The 23,619-nt window shown below is 44.7% G+C and overlaps 1 long non-coding RNA gene across 1 annotated transcript; it reads left to right on the top strand.

Moving 5' to 3' along the window:
• The first annotated feature begins 296 nt into the window (after nt 1–296).
• Nucleotides 297–23,345, top strand: LOC117505801. The gene is made up of 4 exons (XR_004559264.1): nt 297–306; nt 15,069–15,076; nt 20,031–20,039; nt 23,272–23,345. It is a non-coding gene; the product is annotated as an uncharacterized LOC117505801 (long non-coding RNA).
• The last annotated feature ends 274 nt before the right edge of the window (nt 23,346–23,619 follow it).

Below are 23,619 nucleotides of genomic sequence, written 5' to 3'. Positions count from 1 at the left end.
CTTCTACAAAGGGGACAGGACGACTGCACCGTATTGAAGGGAGGATGGATGGGGTCATGTATTGTGAGATTTTGGCAAACAACCTCCTTCCCTCAGTAAGAGCATTGAAGATGGGTCATGGCTGGGTCTTCCAGCATGACAATGACCCCAAACACACAGCCAGGGAAACTAAGGAGGGGCTCCGTAAGAAGCATTTCAAGGTCCTGGAGTGGCCTGGCCAGTCTCCAGACCTGAACTCAATAGAAAATCTTTGGAGGGAGCTGAAACTCCAAACCTGAAAGATTTGAAGAAGATCAGTGTGGAGGAGTGGACCAAAATCCCTGCTGCAGTGTGTGAAAACCTGGTGAAAAACTACAGGAAACATTTGACCTCTGTAATTACAAAGGCTACTGTACCAAATATTAACAATGATTTTCGCAGGTGTTCAAATACTTATTTTATGCAATAAAAATGCAAATTAATTATTTAAAAATCATACAATGTGATTTTCTGGATTTTTTATTTTTTTTTAGATTCTGTCTCTCACGGTTGAAGTGTACCTATGATAAAAATTACAGACCTCTACATTCTTTGTAGGTGGAAAAACCTGCAAAACTGACAGTGAATCAAATACTTATTTCCTCCACTGTACGTGCCGTGGAAGAACCTGCAGGCACATCTGATGACTGTGGAAGTGTGCATGCAGTGGATAATTCTAGTGGCGCACATGCTGCTGGGAGCTGTGATGATTTCTGCGAACTTGATGGACCAGCTGGTGTTACGAGGGATGCCGGTGAAACCAGGGACTGTCTCTGCAGGCGATGTGTGGGATGTGAGCAGCTCTGCTTGATCCTGGGGTGTGTGTGCGCTGGTGCTGCTCTGGGCTTCCGTGGAGTGAACGTGTGAATGAATACCGATGACAACCTCAATTAGTGCATATTCCATTTAGCTTTCTGTCTTGACAGTTCCTTATCGTTTCCATAGTTCCCATAACGTCAGCATTCCATTTGACTGTTGTCCAAGCTCCCACATCCAATTTCTTGCATGAACGTTGATGATATCTGAACGGATCAGTAACCAAAGCTCAGATGAGCTGCACATAACATCCTTGTATCACTGATGACTCGTCCATGTTTGGCATGAAAAGGAACGTTTTCATGCAGAAACAATAGCATTAAGAAGGTTTTATCAGCTACTTTAACTATTTATGCACGTTCCAGCCGTTTGTGGCTGGCCTGCATGTGCACACATGTTGTTGTTGTGTGCACAACAACATCTCTCACCTCTTGTCAAGACAACCAGATCCCACCACTGCAAGTACTGTGGACATGAGGACAGGGTAGCTGTGCTCGGTCTCATACCTGCTGTCAGTCACGTCATTGTGAAAGTTTTGTTTTGATTTTGTTGAAAGTGTCGAAGTCGTCGTTCGCGTCATTTTTATTTCTTTACTTTCGGTTTTGTTTTGTTCCTTTCTGTGCTCCTGATTCACAGGCTTTTCGGTGATGGGAAAGGTGCAGGATCATTTCTCCACTTTTTCTTGGCAATTTGTGACTTTCTACCTTTTTTGTTTTGTTCAGCTATCGCCGTATGCCCGGAACCTTAGTTCTGCCTTCTCTTCTTGGACTTAGTTTAGGTTATTGATTAATTCTAGTTGTAGTTTGTATTTTGATTATCTCCTTGGTATTTCTTAATCTTTGTATTTGATTTTCTACTGTAACACCTTTATTTTTATGCTTAGCCCAGTGTTGCTTTTCTGTTAGAGTTCTTGCCTTCGTCTTTTTGTTTTTTTTGTACTTGGTTATTTGATTGCCTCTTTTTAGCATTTGTTATTCTTGTCAGTTTTCACTTTTGTTACACTTTTTACTCCTTTGGTTTCCATGGTTGTTTTTACTTTGTGTACTTTGATTCTGTAGGTTTTGACATCTATTCTTGTAATTATGTTGTTTCTGTTCCTCCCCTTCAGCACCTTTTGGGTTTTTCACCACCTTCCTGTTTGTCTGTGACCTTTAACTTCTGCACACACCTGTCGTTTATTTGCTCACCAGTTGGTTTTGTATTTAAGCCCTCACCTGTCACCATTTGAGTTGTTTGTAGATTCACTTTGGTTCCTGCTCTCCTGTTAGTATTTTGTGGTTTCTGTTAGCTTTCTGTTATCTACGTTTATCCGGTCGGGTATTGTTTCTCCTCCAGTACATTCTGTGTTTAAAACTCTTCCCCATTTGTGTCACTTTTTGTACTGTTTATCACATTTGGGAGTCATGTGGATAAATAAATCACTTTGGCATTTTTCACCTACCTTCTGTGTTTGGCTGCCTGGGTTTTTGGGGGCTCAATTTTGACTGTTTGAAGACACAACTGACTGTACGATGACACTATTTAAAATGCATTTTAAATATAAATTAAGCACAAACCCCCTAATGATGTGACAAACAGAAAACACAATAAATCAAACAAATTAATTCATCCCATAAGAATTTAAACTCAGGTGAATCATCAGGCCGCAGGTGGCTGATCTACTCCCCCTGCAGAACATACCATGGCCATGACAGCCGGAAACAGTCGATATGCCAACATGAATCACGTCGACACGGCACAGAAGCAGGCGTCAACACGCACCACCAGGCACGGCGGTCAGTCTGACGTAGGACGAACAAGACAAAACAAGGGAGACCCGAACAAGACAGAGCAAAGCAGTGAATCAGTCACACCGCACCGCGACTCTCAACCGTGATCCTAAAATTCAAACAAACACAACCATAAATAACACACAAGTGGCTGGAGCAGGAAGCTAAAGCCACTGCACTACATACTGGAGACGTGTTACATGAAAAACACACAGAGAACAGTGCCAGGACAAGTATATAAATAAGTACTACAATAACTTCATAGGAGCCGGTCTGCTGTGTGCCAGTCTGAGCCCGTCAGATCTCAGAAGCTAAGCAGTGTGTCATCTGGTTAGTACTTGGATGGGAGACCTATTCAGAACACCAGCGCTCTGTGTTTGTTTCTCCAGTTAAATCTGGAGTTCAGGAAGGATATCCAGCGTAAAACTTGTGCCAAAATACCAATGTGGATCTGGCTGTATCTGCTGTGGGGACCCCGACCAAAACGAGAGCAGCCAAAATGACAACACACACTACAATAACTACATACACAATTACATAACAAATAACTAAAATATTTGATCACAGAAACAGAGTGACACTGTTCTGTGCGCTGATTGAACAGGTGGGCATGTGTGCCGAATGTAAATGGACTGTATTTATAATGGACTTTTCCATCTGCATCAGACGCTTAAAGTGCTTTACAAATAATTAGTGCAGCAGATAAGTGAAACAATCATGCAAATGGTGATAAAAGCATCAAATTAGGCAGAAATACTCCTTAGACACTCCTGTTTTGAAAAAAGAAAAAACAAAAAACGACTGACCACTTAACTTTTCAAACGGTGGTCAGGTAGGGGTCAAGTGAAGAATTACACAGAGGTCAAAATTAAAAGATGCTCCAATCATATTGAAAAATATTCCACATTATTTGCCTGATCATAAAGATTCCAAAAAGGTATAGTTTGGACTATCGGTGACTGAATTCTATGGAGTTACGGGATAAAAACATCAGGAATGGTGACAAAGGTCAGTGTCATTTTGTACAGGGGTCAAAAGTTAAAGTTGCTCCAATTTTGGTAAAAAGTGATGCAAATTATTGGTTGAGCTAATAGTATCAATAAATGGAATAGTTTTGACAGTGTTGAATGCTTGGTCTCCAAAGTAAAGGTCAATCAAGGTCTACATCTGTTGGATTCTATGACATGTGGCATATGTTACCCCGTAACGCGATAACTTCATTCAGCTTGGGACTCCGACGAGGGCAGTCGCATCTCCTCCACTCTCCCTTATCTCTGTTCTCTGCTTTTAACCTTCAAGTCCCTACTTCACCAAACTGTGAATTCCTCAAATTATATTGGATTCTGGATCTATTGGACTATTATTGGATTAACCATGGAATTGATCAGCTGGTTTCTGAGGACCGGGGGATCTTACCTGCCCAGATGGAATGTATCCTGTGGGCTATGTTCTCGACTCCTGGGGGTCTTGTCGTATTGCATGCTTGGCGCCTTTCTCCGTTGAGGATGTCGAGGATTTATTCATTTTTGGACTTATGGTAGCAGGGCTGGTACTTCCTGGCTTATGTGCTGCCCTGATCTACCGGAAAATTGGCAAGACAGCAGCATCAAGAACCACAGCCCCTCGCTTGTCCGTCATGATTAACGAGGTTGGCAAGGCAGTGCATTCTCAGACTGCGATGACTCTTGAACTCAGACGCAAATTGGATGACATCTTGGAGCAGATGCATGCCTTGCAGATGAAGCTGAAGATATCAGAGGCCGGTGAATATTCTTAATTCATAATTGGGAATATTCTTAATTCATAATTGGGATTTGGTTGTTCAAGTGGAACTGTTAAAAGTGTTTTTCACTGCTCAAACCACAACACTACAGTCTTATCAAGCCTGAAGGACAAATTGCCCAACTATTTTCCTCCAGAGGAATGTTTTCGGCCTGGGGAACATTTGGCTGTTTCTTATCTCAACTCACAAAGACAATAAACTGTTTTCATATGAATGAAGCATGCTCATCTTCTGGTCTCAAGCCCAACGCCTGAACTACTAGACCATCACCTCGCTGCTCCCACTGTTTCCGCTGCTCCCACTGTTCATTCACACGCATGAGCATGCACAAAATAATTGGGGAAGCATGCACGTGGGGAAGGTGATGGTCTAGTGGTTAAGTGTTGGGCTTGAGACCAGAAGATCCTCAGTTAAAATCCCAGCCTGACCTGAAAATCACTAAGGGCCCTTGAGCAAGGTCCTTAATCCCCTAGTTGCTCCTGGTGTGTAGTGAGCACCTTGTATGGCAGCAGCCTGACATTGGGGTGAATGTGATGCGTTATTGTAAAGCGCTTTGAGCATCTGATGCAGATGGAATAACACTATATAAATGCAGTCCATTTACCATTTCACAAAACCATCACCACTGTATCGTGCACGCCTGTCTGACCGTGTGTCCCTCCCGACAACAGGTGGAATGTTTCGCACTTCCCCATTTCATTTTTAGTTTGTGGCTTTTCTTCCGGTTTCTGCTTCTTTTGCCCAGCGTCGTGCTATGTGTGAAGGGGCCCTTAGATATGATCAGTGAATGTGAAACATGGTTAAAGCCAAATGTCCACCTGCCTTTAACTGAAGCTTGTCCACCTGCATACATATTTACTCATATTGCCTGTCATACTAAAAAGGCGGAGGTGTTGCTTTAATCTATATGTCTGTTGAATGAATGCATGAATAAATCAATGATCGTTCTTGTCATTTAGCATAGTATAAGAAAATTTAATCCTGCTCATCTCATTCACTAAAAGCACTAATTAAATAACGTCATAAATAAATTCAATCAAGTACTAAAAACATTGATTAAAAGAAATTCCATAAAAAGCAAAATGCATAAAAATTTGTCATACTAATAAAATGACATGATTGACTTTATTTGGTGGCAGCACGGTGGCTTAGTGGTTAGCACTGTTGCCTCACAGCAAGAAGGTCGTGGGTTCAATTCTTGTGGCCTTTCTGGGTGGAGTTTGCATATTCTCCCCGTGTTTGCGTGGGTTTCCTCCGGGTGCTCCGGTTTCCTCCCACATCCAAAGACCTGCAGTTAGGTGGATTGGAATCTTTGAAATTGTCCGTAGGTGTGTGTGTGGGTGTGTCTGTGTTTGTTTGTCTGTTTGTCTGTTTGTGGCCCTGCGCCAGACTGGCGTCCTGTCCTGGTTGTACCCCGCCTCGCGCCCTATGACTGCTGGGATAGGCTCCAGCCCCCTGCGACCCTTAATTGGACTAAGCGGTAGAAGATGAATGAATGAATGACTATTTGTTGGTTTTATCTCAGCTTTTAATACACTCAAGCCTCATCTGCTCATCTCAAAACTGATGCAGATGAATGTCCTTTTTTAAATTACATGGTACTGTTTCTTTTCAACCGATCGAAGTCAGCACGTCAGAGTCAATCATGCCATCTCAGATGCCTTATCAATCAACGTACCCTTCAGGGGTGTGTCAGCTCTCAAGTTGTCTTCATGCAGCATTCAAATGAATGTTCTCACAATCTCCGGTCTAACAGCCAGTTTTTGAATTTTCAGATGATACAGCAGTCCTCAACCTATTGCACAAGGACTCATGCACATCAGGGAAATGCGGCCAGCAGCATAGGCGTTGGGATCAAGTTGTTGTTCCATGGTGGGGATAGGAAGAGAAATGGTGTTGGGGTCATTTTAAAGCAGGGGTGGGCAATTAATTTTTACAAGGGGCCACATGAGGGACCTGAATTGTGTCAAGGGGCCATACCAACATATCTTTAACTTAATTCTGCCCAACTATCTTCCAATGTAAAATGCACTTAGTTACATAATGTGTATCATTCAGTTCATGATCATATCTGAAGTTTTTAATAATGAGGAGAACTGTTGTACGTTAAAAATTTGTGCATTTCATTTTCAAGAGTTTTGAGATCTTGAAATTGCCTTGAAAACTCTCCATGCAGAGCTTCTAACATGGTTGAGTACTTGTGGAGGTGACTGGCTGATCTTGTGGTTTCCTTTAGTGTTGGCAAGTGGGTCAGAATGTTGTCCTTCACTTGGTTCAAGAGAAGCTGCAGCTTTCTCATGAAAGCCTTCACTGCACATCTCATGCACAAAGCGCACTTGCACTGCAGTTTGACACTTGGTTCATTCATAAGTGCAGTCACATCCAATCCGAGGTCTGCCACCCAGTCTTCATCTGAAAGCTCTGGGATGTCTTTTCTTAACCCAAAAAAGCCTGAATCTGGTCTTTCAGGTCCCAGACACTTTTCAGTCCTTTGCCCAAGCTGAGCCACCTGACGGCGCAGTGACAGCTTATTTCACTATGTTCAGTCTCATTTTCCTCCAGAAGTGCAACAAATTGTCTGTGATTTAATGCTCTCACTCTGATGAAGTTCACTATTTTAGTTCCAGCATCAACAACGTGATTCATTTTCAACACTGTCTCACATAAAACTTCCTGATGTATAATTCAATGTAAAAATGGTCAATTCTGCACAGGGTTGATTTCTTTTCACAAGTCCAACATTCTTCCCTGTCAGATTTGGACAACTGTCCGTTGTCACACCTGTTAGCTTTTCTCATTTCAGTCCTAATTTGTCCAAACATGCATTTACCTCTGTGAACAAGTCCAGACCAGTGGTTGTCCCTTTCATTGACTGCATGGCTGCCAGCTCCTCTGTGATTTGAAAGTCCGCACTTATCCCACTTAAAAAAATTAGTAGCTGGTTGGTGTCACGTACATCGCAGCTTTCGTCTAATGCCAGAGAAAAACAGTCAAAGTTGGCGACTCTGTTCTTCAGCTGAAGCTCCAAGTTTCTAGCGATGTCCTCCACCCGCCTCGTGACAGTGGGTCGGGAGAGTGACACGTTCTTTTTCTCTGGACATATCAGTGAAACAGAGTCCAATAAATACTCCTCAACGAACTCTCCGTCAGAAAACGCTTTACTTTTTCTGGTGATTTTGTGAGAAAGTACATAACTGCGAGCAATGCAGCAGACTCCCTCACGCTCTTCATCTGACAAATTTCTGTATTTATCCTCATGCTTAGTCGTGTAGTGGCGATTCAAATTATAATCTTTAAACACAGCGACTTCTGTACCACATATTAAGCACATGGCTTTACCTTTAATTTCTGTAAAGAAATACTTGGTGGTCCACGTCTTATTGAAAACACGACATTCGTTATTGATTTTTCTTTTCTTAGCGTGAGCTGACGTTTTGATGGTGACATGGCTAGCATCACATCCCGCTGTTCACCTTCACACACATACGGAATAGGCGCGAACGTATTTTCAAAATAAAAGCAGCACAGTTGTATTTCATGCATAACATCGTTATTTTTTTCAATTTATTTTTTATTTATGATTGGCCTCACACAGGCTGGACAGAGATGCAGAAAGGGCCGGATGTGGCCCGCGGGCCGTGGTTTGCCCAGGTCTGTTTTAAAGGAAAAGTGTCTTCAGTGTGTGCTGGAGGTTAAGCGAGTGTCTGACAGGCACCGGAGTACATCAGAGACCTGATCCAGCCTTATGCTTCCTCCAGGAGCCTCAGGTCGTCCAATCAGAACCTGTTGATGGTTCCTCGGACCCGTTTTAAAACTCGCGGGGACAGTGGTGGTGGCACCTAGCCTCTGGAATGAGCTTCCCTGTGCCCTTCGTTCTCTGGATTGTATAGATACTTTTAGAAGGCAACTAAAGACGCATTTCTTTAGCTTTTTAGCCTAATATTGTATTTTATTGTTTTCGTATGTTATTTTTAGATTATTTTTGTATGCCATGTGTAGCGCTTTGTGACCCTGGTCTGTGAAAGGCGCTTTATAAATAAAGCTTACTTACTTACTTACAGCTATTTCAGATCACTTTTCTGTTATTTTTTGAATGTATTCCTCCATCTGCTGGTAAAGCACTTGTTCCTTCCTCTCACCGCCGTTTGGTCACCTCCTCGATAGTGAAGGAATTTGCTGCTGCCTTCATGGACTTTCAGTTTTATGCCATGAATGGACTGGTTTCTCCATTACGCCCAGAAAACATCCTCTCTTTTTTCCACTTCACATGCGCAGTAATTTAATTTCAATTCAATTTAATGACCTTATAATGCATCAAATCACAACAAAAGCTGTATCAAGATGCCTCACACAGAACAATTCAACATAAAAAATAAATAAATAATTAAAAATGAATAAAAAATTCAAATACATAATTGAAAACAGAAATAAAAGAATAAAGCTTATAAAAAATAAAAACTATTCATAAGAAGGAGAATAAAAGTGGGTTTTGAGTCTTGACTTAAAAATGTCCACGGACTCCGACTGCCTCACGGTCACAGGAAGACCGTTCCACAGGGTGGGTGCATGATGAGAAAAAGCTCCTTGGGAACACAGAGACGTCCTGCATCCTACGACCGCAAAGCCCGGGCCACACGTAGAGTTCCACCAGATCAGCCAGATAAGACGGCACCAGTCCATGAACAACTTTATAAATCAATAACAAAACCTTAAAATCTGCTCTTACGGAGACAGGGAGCCAGTGCAACGATTCCAGAATGGGTGTGATATGTTCAGACCTTCTGCTACGTGTCAGAAGTCTGGCAGCAGCATTCTGAACCAGCTGAAGACCCCTGATGCTGGACTGTGGTAACCCTGAAAACAAAACATTACAATAATCTAATATAGAAGAAACAAAAGCATGAATCAGGGTCTCAGCATATAGACAGGATGGGGCGGATCCTCGCTATAGTTCACAGATGGAAAAAAGCAGTCCCAGTAACATCCCTGATGTGGAGGTCAAAAGACAACATGGGATCAAAAATTACCCCAAGATTCCTCACTTTGTCCGTATGATGTATAACACACGAACTCAGGCTGAGCGCCAGCTGGTCAAACTGATGCCGATGTCTCGCTGGACCAAGAACCATCATTTCAGTCTAATCAGAGTTTAAAAGTATGAAGTTATGAGAATTCTGGACTCTGTTGCATCAGTGCACTGCAAATACACTAAATCAAAATCCAGCCCATGATTAAATGCCCTCAGGCAGACAGGTGGAGCAAAAGTGATAAAAGGACAAACTACAAGTGTCTCTGGGTATTCTGAAGGACAGTCTAACTGAATACCAGAAGGCCGTAAAGGAGGCAAAAGCGCAATATCTGTCTTGTATCATTTCGAGCAGTTGTCAGCATCCCAGAGTGTTATTTCAGACTATAAACTTAGCTGTAAATCCCTGTACCTCTGTTTTAATGGATGCTACAACCACGACCTGTGAACAGTTTCTTCAGTTTTTAATTGACAAAGTTTCATCAGTCAGACAGAAGGCTGATCAGAACTGTAATGTTGACTTGTCTGTTATTCATGCACATTCTGCTGTGCTTGAGCAATTTGAGCCCATTTCTCTTTCATCCCTCAGTGAAGTAGCGAAACACACAAAACCTACAGGTTGTCCTTTGGATTCTGTTCCAGCTAAGGTGCTGAAGGAGGTTTTTAATACTATTGGGGCAAGTCTCCTAATTTTAATTAACACGTGTCCAGTGGTGGGCACAGATAACCAAAAATTAACTTCGATAACAGATAATCAGATAACTGAAAAGTTATCTTTGATAAAGATAAACCAATAAACCACCCAAAAATGTATCGGAAGTTACAGATAATCGATAACCGATAAATTCCAGTATTGGCTCTGGTACATTTGCAATTACTAAGAAGCTGACTCTAACACGATCGCTTATGAAAGCATCAAAAGCAAAAAAAAGACCCAAAGAATGAGCCAGTATTTCCATATTTGACCATGCTGCGCCCTGTAGGAAGCTGCACAGAAAAATCCTGAGAGTACCCACAAAATGAACTTTCTACTAATCATAATGCTCCGGTCAGGCGGAGGTCTTGAAAAATAAAGTCATACTAATTTATGGTTTTGTGAAAATACTGATAGAATAACTCCATTAATGTCAATTCTGTCATTTGTACAAAGTTAAAACATAACATATATCTTTTAATGATGAATAATGCACTAATTCTGAGGTTTTGTAACAAACACAGACTGCAAAGCATTCTGGGTAAAAGTGCCTCTGCTAAACACTGATTGGTTCAGTCATTCATTATGGAAACCAACACGTTAATGTGACGTGTGTCGTGTGTTGGTTTAAAGATAAATGTGCTTTTGTAAAATATTCCATTTTTATTTGTAAAAACAGGCATTTTTATGGAGCCCTGGAAGTGTCATCGCAAAAGGTTTTGCATGTGGAGAGAATGTTTGATGATGTGCGCACGTTTTATGATGTTGTTAAACGTGCACTCAATATTAGTAAGTAAGTAAGTAAATTTATTTATATAGTGCCTTTCACAGACATAAGTCACAAAGCACTTCAAAGGTTAAAATGCAATAATAAAAAAAAATGGATAAAACAAAGGACAAGGTTAACAATTGGTCAGTTCTGAAAAGCCTCATCTTGACACATAAATGTTGGCTTTACACTGTGCGTGTTTTGGTCATTTTTCAGATGATTTTTCATTCGTGCGAGAATTTTTTGGACCGAGTTTCAGGTTAATCACGCGTCCTGCATCGTGTAGCGGAGTAACAAGCTTTAACATCTCATGACCACCTCCTGCTGCTGAAGAGCTACAAGCATCCAACCGCAGAGCTGTCTTGTAATGTTTTTTTGTTGTTGTTGTTTTGTTTTTAAACTTAATTTGTAAAAAAAAAAAAAAAAAAAAAAAGCCATTTGCAAAGCCAAAAAGTTGATTTGACCACCATCTGATATAACCGGGTCAAAATAAATAGAACACTGCCATCAACTGGTGCCCAGACGCTTAGTACTTGGAGTGAATACTGCCATGAACACTACTGGCCAGTAGATGGCAGTAGCGGCCTTGAAAACTTGCCAAACAAAATTCCAGATAATCCGTCTGCTACATTTAAGATGCGTGGAATTTAAACGCAAATACAATAACGTCTATAAACCCAGAGAATATATTCAGAAGAGTTTTAGGCACTAGAGTTTAATGCTATTGTCCGTGGAGCCTGAACAGAGTGTCTGAAATGCATTTGTCCTGTTGTGAACGTCTGAGATTACCCTATGCTACCCATAATGCATTGCTGCTGGAACAGCATGTGCTCACAAAACGTTAAAAATTAGCACATTACTTTAAAACGAAAACATATATCTGATATTTTCACTTTATAAAACTTCAGACATGACTATTTTAAATAACTTGTCCAAAATGAGTAGGTTAAAATTTGAACCATAAGTTAAAACTGTATGCCTCTGGATGACTTGGGTGATATTGCGGTTATATCAGTATGGTGTTAAAGGCAATGATTTTTTTTGGGGGGGGGGGGTCACCAGTTCTCCTTTGCTTACAGAGGATAGAGTAGTTTTTTTCTGAAAACAGCTCTCTTCTGTTTGCAGAGGGTAGAACAATATACTTATTAGGAAACTTTTAACAGATAGGTCTCAACTGCTTTTAAGTTTTAAAAATGTTTTTCACTGTTCAGCTTGGTTTATTATGTTATCGGTCTAAAAGTAATCGGTCGACAATTTGTCGGAAGATAATTAGTCTGATGATGGTTTTTAAAGTTATCTAAAAAGATAATCAGATAATGAAAACATTATCTTCGATAATTATCTGTTATCGGATTATCGGAAGTGTGCCCACCACTGCACGTGTCTTAGCTTAGGGTCTGTTCCAGCTTGTTGTGTGTTGGGGGGTGTGGCTGGATATTTTGGTGTTCTTTTCTTTTCTTTGCTCTCCAGGTGGCATGAGAACTGATTCGTCTGTGGAGAAGGTGCTGGCTGAAGAATCCTTCACCCTCATCAACATCATGTGCAGCACCTGTGAATGGTGCTCCCATGCAACCTTAAAGACTTTCAGCTGAAGCAGATAATTGGATGGCGTTCTGCATTTAAGTCATGTGTGATTCAAGCAGAACTGCCGGGAACTCGACCTTGTGATGTTCGTTTGTGAGACGCTGAGGACCGCGCCTGGGTTTGACACATCGAGCCCGTGAAGCAAGGAAGGGTGAGGACACATGCTGTCAGCACACATCAAAGGTGATTAAGTGTTTGACTAATTGTTGATAGTAACTTGGTATTTTGTTACGCAGTATACTTGAATTGTGATGAGGATTGTGCAGCTCGCTTCTCACTGCTGTGGCATGCGGACAAGTGGTCCTCCACCTGTTGTGAGAAGCTGCTCATTTGCATAAGGCTTAAAATACAGACCTGCATGTGTTGCTGATAGTGTGTGTCTTTTGAAGGATATTAGTTGTAACTGCTAACTTACCTCACCTCTTCTATGCTTCGCAGAGAGTCGGTTTGTCGTGTCCACCTGGGGGGTGTTTGGCGGTGGTAGTGGGTCCAGGAGCGCCGGGCTTCGATCCTTTTGGGCGCTGGAGAGCGTGCCAGCCTTCACTCCACCAGAAGGACGCTATTTCTGTTTTTACACTTTTTATGCACCAGCGGGTGAAATAAATATATCGTTTTTGGAACCGCTTTTCTGGTTATTTGTAGCGCTGGGTTCCGTCTGACGCAGGTCCGCTCCTCAACCCGCGTCGACACATAACAGTAGTTCCCGGCCATTCCATAATGGACCCAGCGGCGGAGGCGGTTCCTTTTGCCGAAAAAGTTCAAAAACACTTGGAGAAAATATGGGAGCAATTACAGCATCTCGCAAACCAAATTAAACAAACAGACGCCTGTGTTACAGAGCTTGCAGCGCAAGCCGTTCTGCTTCCTGCTGCTCCAGCTGCGGCACCATCGATACTAGTGCAGATAACTCCGTCACCCAGAGATTCGGCGTCCGAACCGATTGTTTGTCGTCCGGAGCCTTGTGCGGTGATGCAATGTTCTCTGGTTTCTGCTCAGTCAGGTTGGAGCGCCGCAGCTTTACGAGGAATGTTTGTAGATGGGTTAAATGAGTCATTAAAAGACGAGCCGGCAGTCCGTGACAAGCCAAACGATTTAGATGAGCTAATATCGTTGGTGATTCGTCTAGATGATCGGATGAAGGAGCGTGGATGCGAGAGAGGGCGGCCATAAGAGCGGGTTTTTTCGTCTCGGGGCTTTCCCTGACACAAATCTGGGCCGCCTCTTCTTCGCCCCACTGAGGCTCTTCCGACGGGACCTCTGGCTCCTCTTGCTGACGAGCCCATGCAGCTCGGACGAACGGAGATCACTGTATTGCCCCGACATATAAGTGTCAAGAAAAATAATGGTGACGTATCTCCAGGTGTTCTGGGACAGGCAAAATAACACATAAAAAAAAAAAAAAAAAAAAAATCTAGTACGGGTTAATGTTTTGCTTTCTTTAAATAGGGGTTATAATTTGTTTGGGGAGTTAGAGGCATGTCTGGTGGAGTGAATGCTAGACGGATAGAAGCCCGTCTGGGCTCACTTAATCGTTAATTTTTTATGTGTTTTTAGGTATTTTCTGTTTTTCTTTTCTTCCCGGGGTTTGATGGGACGGTCCCCTGGGGAGGTTTTGGGTGGGTTTTGTGTTTTTTCCTGTGTGTTGGATTGTACTGGGGAATGTTTTGGGGCTTTTGTTGATGCCAGCCGGCCTTCCAGCTGCGGTGCCCTGTCCTGCTGTCTGTGGTGGACCTTGGGAGCGTGGTGCTGTCTGCTTCCTGACGAGGACCCCGGAGGGAGGTGCTGTTCTCTGGCCTGGTCTGTTCGGTCGCCGGGAGGCTTCCCGTTAAAGGGGGGGTACTGTTGTGTGTTGGGGGGTGTGGCTGGATATTTTGGTGTTCTTTTCTTTTCTTTGCTCTCCAGGTGGCATGAGAACTGATTCATCTGTGGAGAAGGTGCTGGCTGAAGAATCCTTCACCCTCATCAACATCATGTGCAGCACCTGTGAATGGTGCTCCCATGCAACCTTAAAGACTTTCAGCTGAAGCAGATAATTGGATGGCGTTCTGCATTTAAGTCATGTGTGATTCAAGCAGAACTGCCGGGAACTCGACCTTGTGATGTTCGTTTGTGAGACGCTGAGGACCGCGCCTGGGTTTGACACATCGAGCCCGTGAAGCAAGGAAGGGTGAGGGACACATGCTGTCAGCACACATCAAAGGTGATTAAGTGTTTGACTAATTGTTGATAGTAACTTGGTATTTTGTTACGCAGTATATGTTGTATGGCTGGGGGGGGCCTGGCTGCCTTTTTGTTTCTGTCTTTTGTCCTGTCTTTTGTTTTTCCTTCCAGGTGGCTTGCATTTGGGACTGAGTGGCTGTGTAGCTGAGTTTATCAGGACCTCACCCTGATCACCTGAGGCTGATCACCTGCGGCTCGTCAGGACTCACAGCTGTGGTGCATCTACATGGATTGGAACATGGTGGCATTTAAGACTGGAGTACACAGTGTGTATTTGCCAGAGACTCGACCTTGTGACCAGACGGGTGAGATCGTCGTCTCGGGAGCCATCTCATCATCAGTGGATGTAGAGAACGTCCAGGTTTGATGCATGGTCTGTGAAAGAGGAGGGGGTGAGGTCTCACGCTCGTCAGCACACTTCCTGAGGTACGTTAGATTTTGTGACTAACATTTATACAGTCAGTAAATGTGGTGTCCCTCACACCTTATTATATTGAGCTGTATGTTGGTCGTGTAATCAGCTTCCACTGCAGTGGAGTTTTGTGAACTGGGTGTTCCATGCCTGCAGGGTGGGAAGCTGATTAGTAATTAAGCCAGGAAGTGTTTGCTGTTTGTGCATCTTTGAGCGTTCTCTCTGTGTGTTGAGTGTGGACTCACATAATGATTCCTTCTTTCACAGACTTGGTTTGTCGCGGCCACCTGGGGGGTGTCGGCGGGGTCCTTGGGTCCAAATTGGTTCTGGCTCTGGACCGTTGGCGCTGCTGGGAGCACACCGCAAAGCCACCACGCCAGACCACGCACTTTTATATTTTTTCACAGCACTGTTATGTTCATTAAACTATGTTATCCTTTGTACCGTGCTCTGCTTATTTTATACTGGGTCCTTCAAACGCTGGTCGGTTCTCCGGGCTGCGTCCGACACATAACAGTAGTCTCTGGCCAAACATCACGGACCCAGCGGTAGCAGAGACGGTAACGCGCCGGGAAGGCGGCAGCAGACGTTCAGAAGTTATCCGGATCAGTTGCGGGTGCTCTCCGCCCGGATGGTGCGCGTTGGAGAACCCATTACTGAATACTGATTTGAGCGCTCGTACAGCCGTGTTCTTGTGTTTGTGCCTTATCCGTGGGTCGTGGTGGAGTGTGACTGGCGACGGCTTCGCGTCGCACTTCGACCAGATAAGAGGTTTGAACGGGAGCTGCAGGGGTGGGTCTGTAATGGGTGAACGCGCATGGCGGAGCTCTGTGGCACGGGTCGCGGTGCTTCCTGTGTTACAGTCGTAGCCCCGTTTCCCCGGGTAATGATAGCTACTGCGTCTGTTGTGTCAGCTCCGGTGTTATTTAGTTGAATCACATTTTTGGTTGTGTGTTGCACACAGCTGCGCACAGAAAAGCAGCTCGTTTGTTTTCTCTGTCACCAAAGGGGTTTTTTCATTTTTAGCACTCTGGCTCCCTCTTGTGGTGACTGAGTCACATTACCGTTAAGCTCTTAAGTTGGAACAGGTGTGTTCGATTTGTTTGAGCTTGACGGTATAAACCACTGATTAGTTTTGTGTTGGTTCGTTTCTTGTGGGTGTTTTTTGAGTTGGTTTTTGTGTGGGATTTTATTTTTTGTTTTCCACTATTAGTGTCTGGGGTTGTGACCCTGCAGCCTGTTTGGAGCAACAAAAAAGGACCCAAGCTACTTTATGTTAGTCTGTTAGTCTTTTTTATTTCTTTTAGTTTCACCTCCCCAGGGTTTGATGGGACAGTCCCCTGGGGGGTGATGGGGGATAATTGGGTTGTTTTTTCTTTTTTCTTTTTTTTTTGTTTTGTTTTTTGTTATGCCCTCTTCTCCTCTGACTCCAGCCGGGTGAGCCGTAGAGTCGCGTTGCTGGAGTGGTGCAGTTTGGTTATGCTGGGCGTTTCCCAGGTAACCTCTGCACCCGGGAGGGGGGGGGGGGGGGGGGTTTGGGGTTTTTTCTTTTGTTCCCTCTCTTCTCCTCTGGCTCCAGCTGTGTGAGCCGTAGTGTCGGCGTTGCTGGAGTGGTGCAGTTTGGTTATGCTGGGCATTTCCCAGGTAACCTCTGCACCTGGGGGGGGTTCGGGGTGTTTTTGTTTGTTGATTCCCTGTTCCACCTCCGGCTTCAGCGCGCCTTTGAGCCGTCTGCCATCGGCGTGGCTGAGGTTTGGGGCAGTGGGATATACCCGCAGCTGGTGGCTGGTTTGGAAGTCGGAGGAGTGGCGCCGTTTTGTGCCGTCTGCCATAACCGCTGTTCCACTCCTCCCGGTTGGCTTCTGGGGTATAGTCACGGTTGGTGACACTAGACGTGCTTCCAGTTTCCACTGCGCCAAGGGGGTGGGGTTGGGGTTGTTTTGTTTGTATGTTTTTTTTTCTCCTTTTGTTTTTCCCCCCAGTTTCCGCCCTCAGGCTTTGACTGTGGTGTCCTCTGGGGGGGAAAGGGCTGTGGGTCCATCTAGCCATAGATGGCCGGGGCTGGGTCTGTTGGTCATGAGGGGAGGTGTCACCTGGGGTTGATGGAATGGTCCTCTGGGAGGCGCTGGGAGTCCCTGTGGGTGACATTGGATCCCAGAGGGTCCTCGGCTGTGGTTATTACTCCTGGAGCTGGCGGGATGTCCTCTGGGGGGTGTTGGTCCCTACATGTCGTTAGGGGGGGGGGGTGTTAGTGTTTTTATTTGTTAGCTTAAGTTTGGGTTGTTTTCTTTTCTCCCCTTCCCGGGGTTTGATGGAACAGTCCTCTGGGGGGGGGTTTGTTAGCATTTTTATTCGTAAGCTTAAGTTTGGGTTGTGTTTTTCTTTTCTCCTCTTCCCGGGGTTTGATGGGACGGTCCCCTGGGGGGGGGGGGGGGGGTGTTTTGGTTGTTTTGTGTTTGTCTTTTTTGTTTTATGACTAATCAGACTGTGAACATGGTTGGACAAAGGCTGACCGCACAGGTTCAAGAACTCCTGGCCACACCTGTGCTAATTGACTGATAGAAACAAGGGCAAAGATGCAGCCAGAGGAGAAGACATCAACCGTTCTGTTAGATGAAGATTCTGTTGGAAGATGAATGCGGATACGGTTTCCAGCCATGGTCCCTGGAGGGGGGTGTTTCTCCTGGGCCAGGTTTGTGTGGTCGCCGGAGGCTTCCCGTGAGGGTGGAGTACTGTTGTATGGCTGGGGGGGCCTGGCTGCCTTTTTGTTTCTGTATTTTGTCCTGTCTTTTGTTTTTCCTTCCAGGTGGCTTGCATTTGGGACTGAGTGGCTGTGTAGCTGAGTTTATCAGGACCTCACCCTGATCACCTGAGGCTGATCACCTGCGGCTCGTCAGGACTCACAGCTGTGGTGCATCTACATGGATTGGAACATGGTGGCATTTAAGACTGGAGTACACAGTGTGTATTTGCCAGAGACTCGACCTTGTGACCAGACGGGTGAGATCGTCGTCTCGGGAGCCATCTCATCATCAGTGGATGCAGAGAACGTCCAGGTTTGATGCATGGTCTGTGAAAGAGACGCTCGTCAGCACACTTCCTGAGGTACGTTAGATTTTGTGACTAACATTTATACAGTCAGTAAATGTGGTGTCCCTCACACCTTATTATATTGAGCTGTATGTTGGTCATGTAATCAGCTTCCACTGCAGTGGAGTTTTGTGAACTGGGTGTTCCATGCCTGCAGGGTGGGAAGCTGATTAGTAATTAAGCCAGCAAGTGTTTGCTGTTTGTGCACCTTTGAGCGTTCTCTCTGTGTGTTGAGTGTGGACTCACATAATGATTCCTTCTTTCACAGACTCGGTTTGTCGCGGCCACCTGGGGGGTGTTGGCGGGGTCCTTGGGTCCGAATTGGTTCTGGCTCCGGACCGTTGGCGCTGCTGGGAGTGCACCGCAAAACCACCACGCCAGACCGCGCACTTTTATATTTTTTCACAGCACTGTTATGTTCATTAAACTCTGTTATCCTTTGTACCGTGCTCTGCTTATTTTATACTGGGTCCTTCAAACGCTGGTCGGTTCTCCGGGCTGCGTCCGACACATAACAGTATACTTGAATTGTGATGAGGATTGTGCAGCTCGCTTCTCACTGCTGTGGTATGCGGACAAGTGGTCCTCCACCTGTTGTGAGAAGCTGCTCATTTGCATAAGGCTTAAAATACAGACCTGCATGTGTTGCTGATAGTGTGTGTCTTTTGAAGGATATTAGTTGTAACTGCTAACTTACCTCACCTCTTCTATGCTTTGCAGAGAGTCGGTTTGTCGTGTCCACCTGGGGGGTGTTTGGCGGTGGTAGTGGGTCCAGGAGCGCCGGGCTTCGATCCTTTTGGGTGCTGGAGAGCATGCCAGCCTTCACTCCACCAGAAGGACGCTATTTCTGTTTTTACACTTTTTATGCACCAGCGGGTGAAATAAATATATTGTTTTTGGAACCGCTTTTCTGGTTATTTGTAGCGCTGGGTTCCGTCTGACGCAGGTCCGCTCCTCAACCCGCGTCGACACATAACACAGCTGCTTTTAAACATGCTGCAGTTCGACCCCTTCTTAAAAAACCTCACCTGGGCTCGTCAGTTTTATCCCATTTTAGACCTGCGTCAGATGTGCCATTACTGTCTAAGGTTTTAGAAAAGGTTGTTTTTATACAGTTGCAGTCATTTTTAGAAGACAATCATATCTTTAAAAATTCCAATCTGGATTTACATCATGACAAAGCGATGAGTCAGCACTTTGTAAGTTCATAATGACATCACTTTGTTTGTGGATGCAGGGAATCCTCCTGGTTCTGTTGGACCTCACAGCAGCCTTTGATACTGTGGATCACACAGTACTTGTTTCCCGGTTAGAACATCTTATTGGCATTCAGGGTACTGCACTTAAGTGGTTTAGATTATATTTGGCCAAAAGGAGTTTTTTCTGTTATGATTGGTGACCTCTCCTCATTGGCTGCTTCCCTGTGTTGCTATTGCTATGCAGATGATCTGCAAATCTATCTGTCTATGAGGACGAATGGAAGCGATGCTTCTTCATCATTATTTAATTGCATTTGTGATGTAAAGCAGTTTTACTTGAATGATAGTAAAACTGAGACCATTGTGTTTGGATATTCTAGGTTTAGCTTCGTATGCCAGTTTAAAGTAAACAGTTTAAACCGGTTAACACCTTGACACAGAAATTAGTTCACCTTAAGGACAAGATCCCTAGTTACAAACAGAGCAATGTAGTGTATTCTATCAGATGTCAGGAAAACTGTAATGAACACTACATAGGTGAGACTAAGCAACCTTTACACAAAAGGCTATACCAGCACCGCAGAGAGGGCGCCAGTGGACCTCAGTCTGCAGTTCATCTCCACCTTAAAGACACTAACCACACGTTTGAGGACAAGGAAGTTAAACTCTTAGCCAGAGAGAAGAAATGGTTTAAGACAGGGGTCAAGGAGGCATTCTATGTGAAACATTTGAAACCCAGCCTTAACCGGGGATGAGGTCTGAGACAGGCTTTGTCCCTCGTTTACAATGGGGTACTCAGGTCAAAGCAGTTTTCAGTCTTTGTTCATGGTAGTGAGTCTTTCACGTCATCAGGAGAGTCGTCAAGGCAGCCATCAGGAGAGGGTCCGTCCCATCATTAGGAGGGACTTTTCTTTCTTTAACTTCTGGATCTGTTCCTTTATGTTTCAAATCTGCAGTGATTAAACCATTACTTAAGAAACCTAATCTTGACCCTAGTGTATTGACAAACTATCGGCCTATATCATATCTATCATTTTTCTCTAAATTCTGGAAAAACTGGTGTCACGGCAGCTCGTAGACTATCGTACTGAGAATAATCTCTTTGAGCCACTGCAGTCTGCTTTTACAAAATATCATTCCACAGAGACGGCTCTCACTAAAGTGGTGAATGATCTTCTGCTTACAATGGATTCGGACACCACTACGGTTCTGTTGCTGTTAAATCTCAGTGCTGCATTTGATACCGTGGATCATCATATTCTACTTAATAGGCTGGAAAATTATTTTGGGATTACTGGGCGTGCCCTTCCATGGCTGACGTCATACTTGACCAGTCGTTCTCACTGTGTTTTGTACAGTAACACTACCTCTAACCTTAGTGACATGAAATTTGGGGTTCCACAGGGGTCTGTCTTAGGCCCCCTGTTTTCCTCCCCTTATATAGCACCCCTTGGGCACATGTTGCAGCGTTTGGGATTACCTTTCACTGCTATGCAGATGATACTCAGTTATACATGCCGATAACTGCTGGTAATCTCGTTCACATAAAATCCTTAGAAGATTGCCTTGCAGCAGTGAGAAGTTGGATGTCTAAAAACTTCCTACTTTTAAACTCTGATAAGACTGAAATGATGGTTCTTGGTCCAGTGAGACATAAGCATCAATTTGACCAGTTAACGCTCAGCCTTGGCTCGTGTGTCATACATCACACTGACAAACTGAGGAACCTTGGGGTAATTTTGATCCTTCGTTGTCCTTGACCTCCACATTAGAAATATTACTAGGACTGCTTTTTTCCACCTGTGAAATATAGCGAAGATTTGTCCCATCCTGTCTATGGCTGATGCTGAGACCCTGATCCATGCATTTATCTCTTCTAGATTGGAATACTGCAATGTTTTATTTTCTGGTTTCTCGCAGTCTAGCATTAGGGGTCACCAATTGGTTCAAAGTGCTTCAGCCAAACTTTTGACACGAAGCAGAAAGTTCGACCACATTACACCCATTTTAGCATCCCTTCAGTGGCTTCCTGTCCCAGTGAGATCAGATTTTAAGGTTCTGCTACTAACCTATAAATTATTCATGGACTGGCACCTCCCTACCTAGCTGACCTAATTAAACCTCACATACTGGCGCGGGCTTTACGTTCTCAGGGTGCAGGACTACTTTGTGTCCCTAAGGTGAATAAGAAGTCTGCGGGTCACAGAGCTTTCTCTTATTGTGCCCCTGTTCTGTGGAATGATCTCCCTGCATCAATAAACAGTCAGATTCTGTGGAGATTTCAAGTCCAGACTTAAGACGCACTTATTTTCCCTTTCACATGGCTAGCATACTGGTACAGTTTGTTTTACCACGTTTTCTCTTTTGAGTCAATTTAATAGTAATTGGAGCGAGCTGCGGCCTCAGTTTTACCTAAATTCTGGGTCTTTTAGTGAAGCTTAGGGCTATTGGCCGGCGATCACCTTAGTACTTCTCGTTTTTCTTGTGTTTAATGCTGGCAATTATACAGTATTTTTTTTGTCTTTCTGATGCCTGATTCTGTTTTTTCACTCGGTTTAAGGTGCAGCTCCTCCAGAGATGGGAGTTGCATTCGTATTGGCGATCCTCCTGTCCTGTGCGCCAAAAGCATTTCTTGTATATTCGTCCCTGAATTGTTCTGTGAATTGTTCTGTAATTTATGTTTGTAGCATGGCCCAAGCAGAGGGTCACCCCTTTGAGTCTGGTCTGCTTGAGGTTTTTTCCTCAGAGGGAGTTTTTCCTTACCACTATTGCTCTGGGGGTTGGTAAGGTTAGACCTTGTGTGAAGCACTTTGAGGCACTATATAAATGAAAACAAATTAAAATTGAAGTGTAGCCACTGCTGAGCCTTCTTGGTGACTGCTGTGATGTTCACAGACCAGGAGATATCATCAGAGATGAGGACACTGAGAAACTTGAAGGTGTGACCCCTCTCCACACCTCGCCATTGATGAAAAGGGGGGGGGGTCGATGCTGTGCTTCCTGTAGTCAATGATGATTTCCTTGGTTTTCTTGGTGTTCAGTGCGAGGTTATTCCCTGAACACCAGGCTGCCAGCTTCAGGACCTCCTCTCTATAAACTGTCTCATCACCCTTAGAGATGAGTCCGACCACGGTGGTGTCGTCAGCAAACTTGACCGCCAGGTTATTTGGTGGGCCGAACTGCAGTCGTAGGTGTACAGGCAGTATAGGAGGGGCTCAGCACACAGCCCTGTGGGGAGCTGATGCTCAGCGTGCGGGTGGTGGAGAGGTGGGGGCCAAGTCTCACAGTCTGGGCCGGTTGGTCAGAAAGTCCTTGATCCAGGCACATGTGAGAGGGGGAGGCAGAGAATGGCCAGTTTTGTAGTGAGAATGTCCGGGATTATTGTATTGAAGGCTGAACTGTAATCCACAAAGAGCATCCGAACGTAACTCTGCGGCTGCTCCAGGTGCTCAGCGCAGAGTGGAGAGCTACGGCGATGGCATCCTCTGTGGATCTGTTCAACAGTATGCGAACTGGTGAGGGTCAAAGTTTGGAGGAAGATAGACCTTGATGTGCTGGAGAACTAGTCTCTCGAAGCACTTCATGACTACCGGAGTAAGGGCCACCGGACGGTAATCATTCAGGCTGGTGATGGGAGACTTCTTCGGCACAGGTATTATTGTGGTTGCTTTGAGGCAGGATGGGATAACTGGCTGGTCCAGAGAGAAGTTGAAGATCCTGGTGAAGGGGTGAGCAAGCTGGTAGGCGCATGCTCTGAGGACCTTGCCAGGTACTCCGTCTGGGCTGGCGGCTTTCTTCGGATTCACTGCCAGGAGCACCCGTCTGACCTCATGCTCCTGTACAGTGAGTGGAGTGGAGCAGGAGACCGGTGGGGTGGGCGCAGAGCTTTAGCAGATGAGTGCTGCTGGGATGTATCAAAACGGGCAAAGAAGCAGTTTAGCTCCTCTGCCAGTGGTGCACTCAGGTCTCCTGATGGCACATCACAGCCCGTGAAGTTTGTGATGTCTTTTATGCTCCACCACACCTCCCATGTGTTGTTGCTGGCCAGGTGGGACTCTATGCGCAACCTGTGGTCCTCTTTGGCCCTTCTCACTCCTCTTTTCAGGTTAGCTCGAGCAGCGCTGTACAGAGCTCTGTCACCAGACCTGAAGGCTGCGTCGTGGGCCCTGAGGAGTGCGCGGACTTGGCTGGTCATCCAGGGTTTCTGGTTTGGGAAGACCCAGATGCTTTTGTCCACAG

This window comes from Thalassophryne amazonica, unplaced genomic scaffold (assembly GCF_902500255.1).
Source record: "Thalassophryne amazonica unplaced genomic scaffold, fThaAma1.1, whole genome shotgun sequence".
Lineage (NCBI taxonomy): Eukaryota > Metazoa > Chordata > Actinopteri > Batrachoidiformes > Batrachoididae > Thalassophryne > Thalassophryne amazonica.
This window is presented reverse-complemented; position numbering and strand designations above follow the sequence as displayed.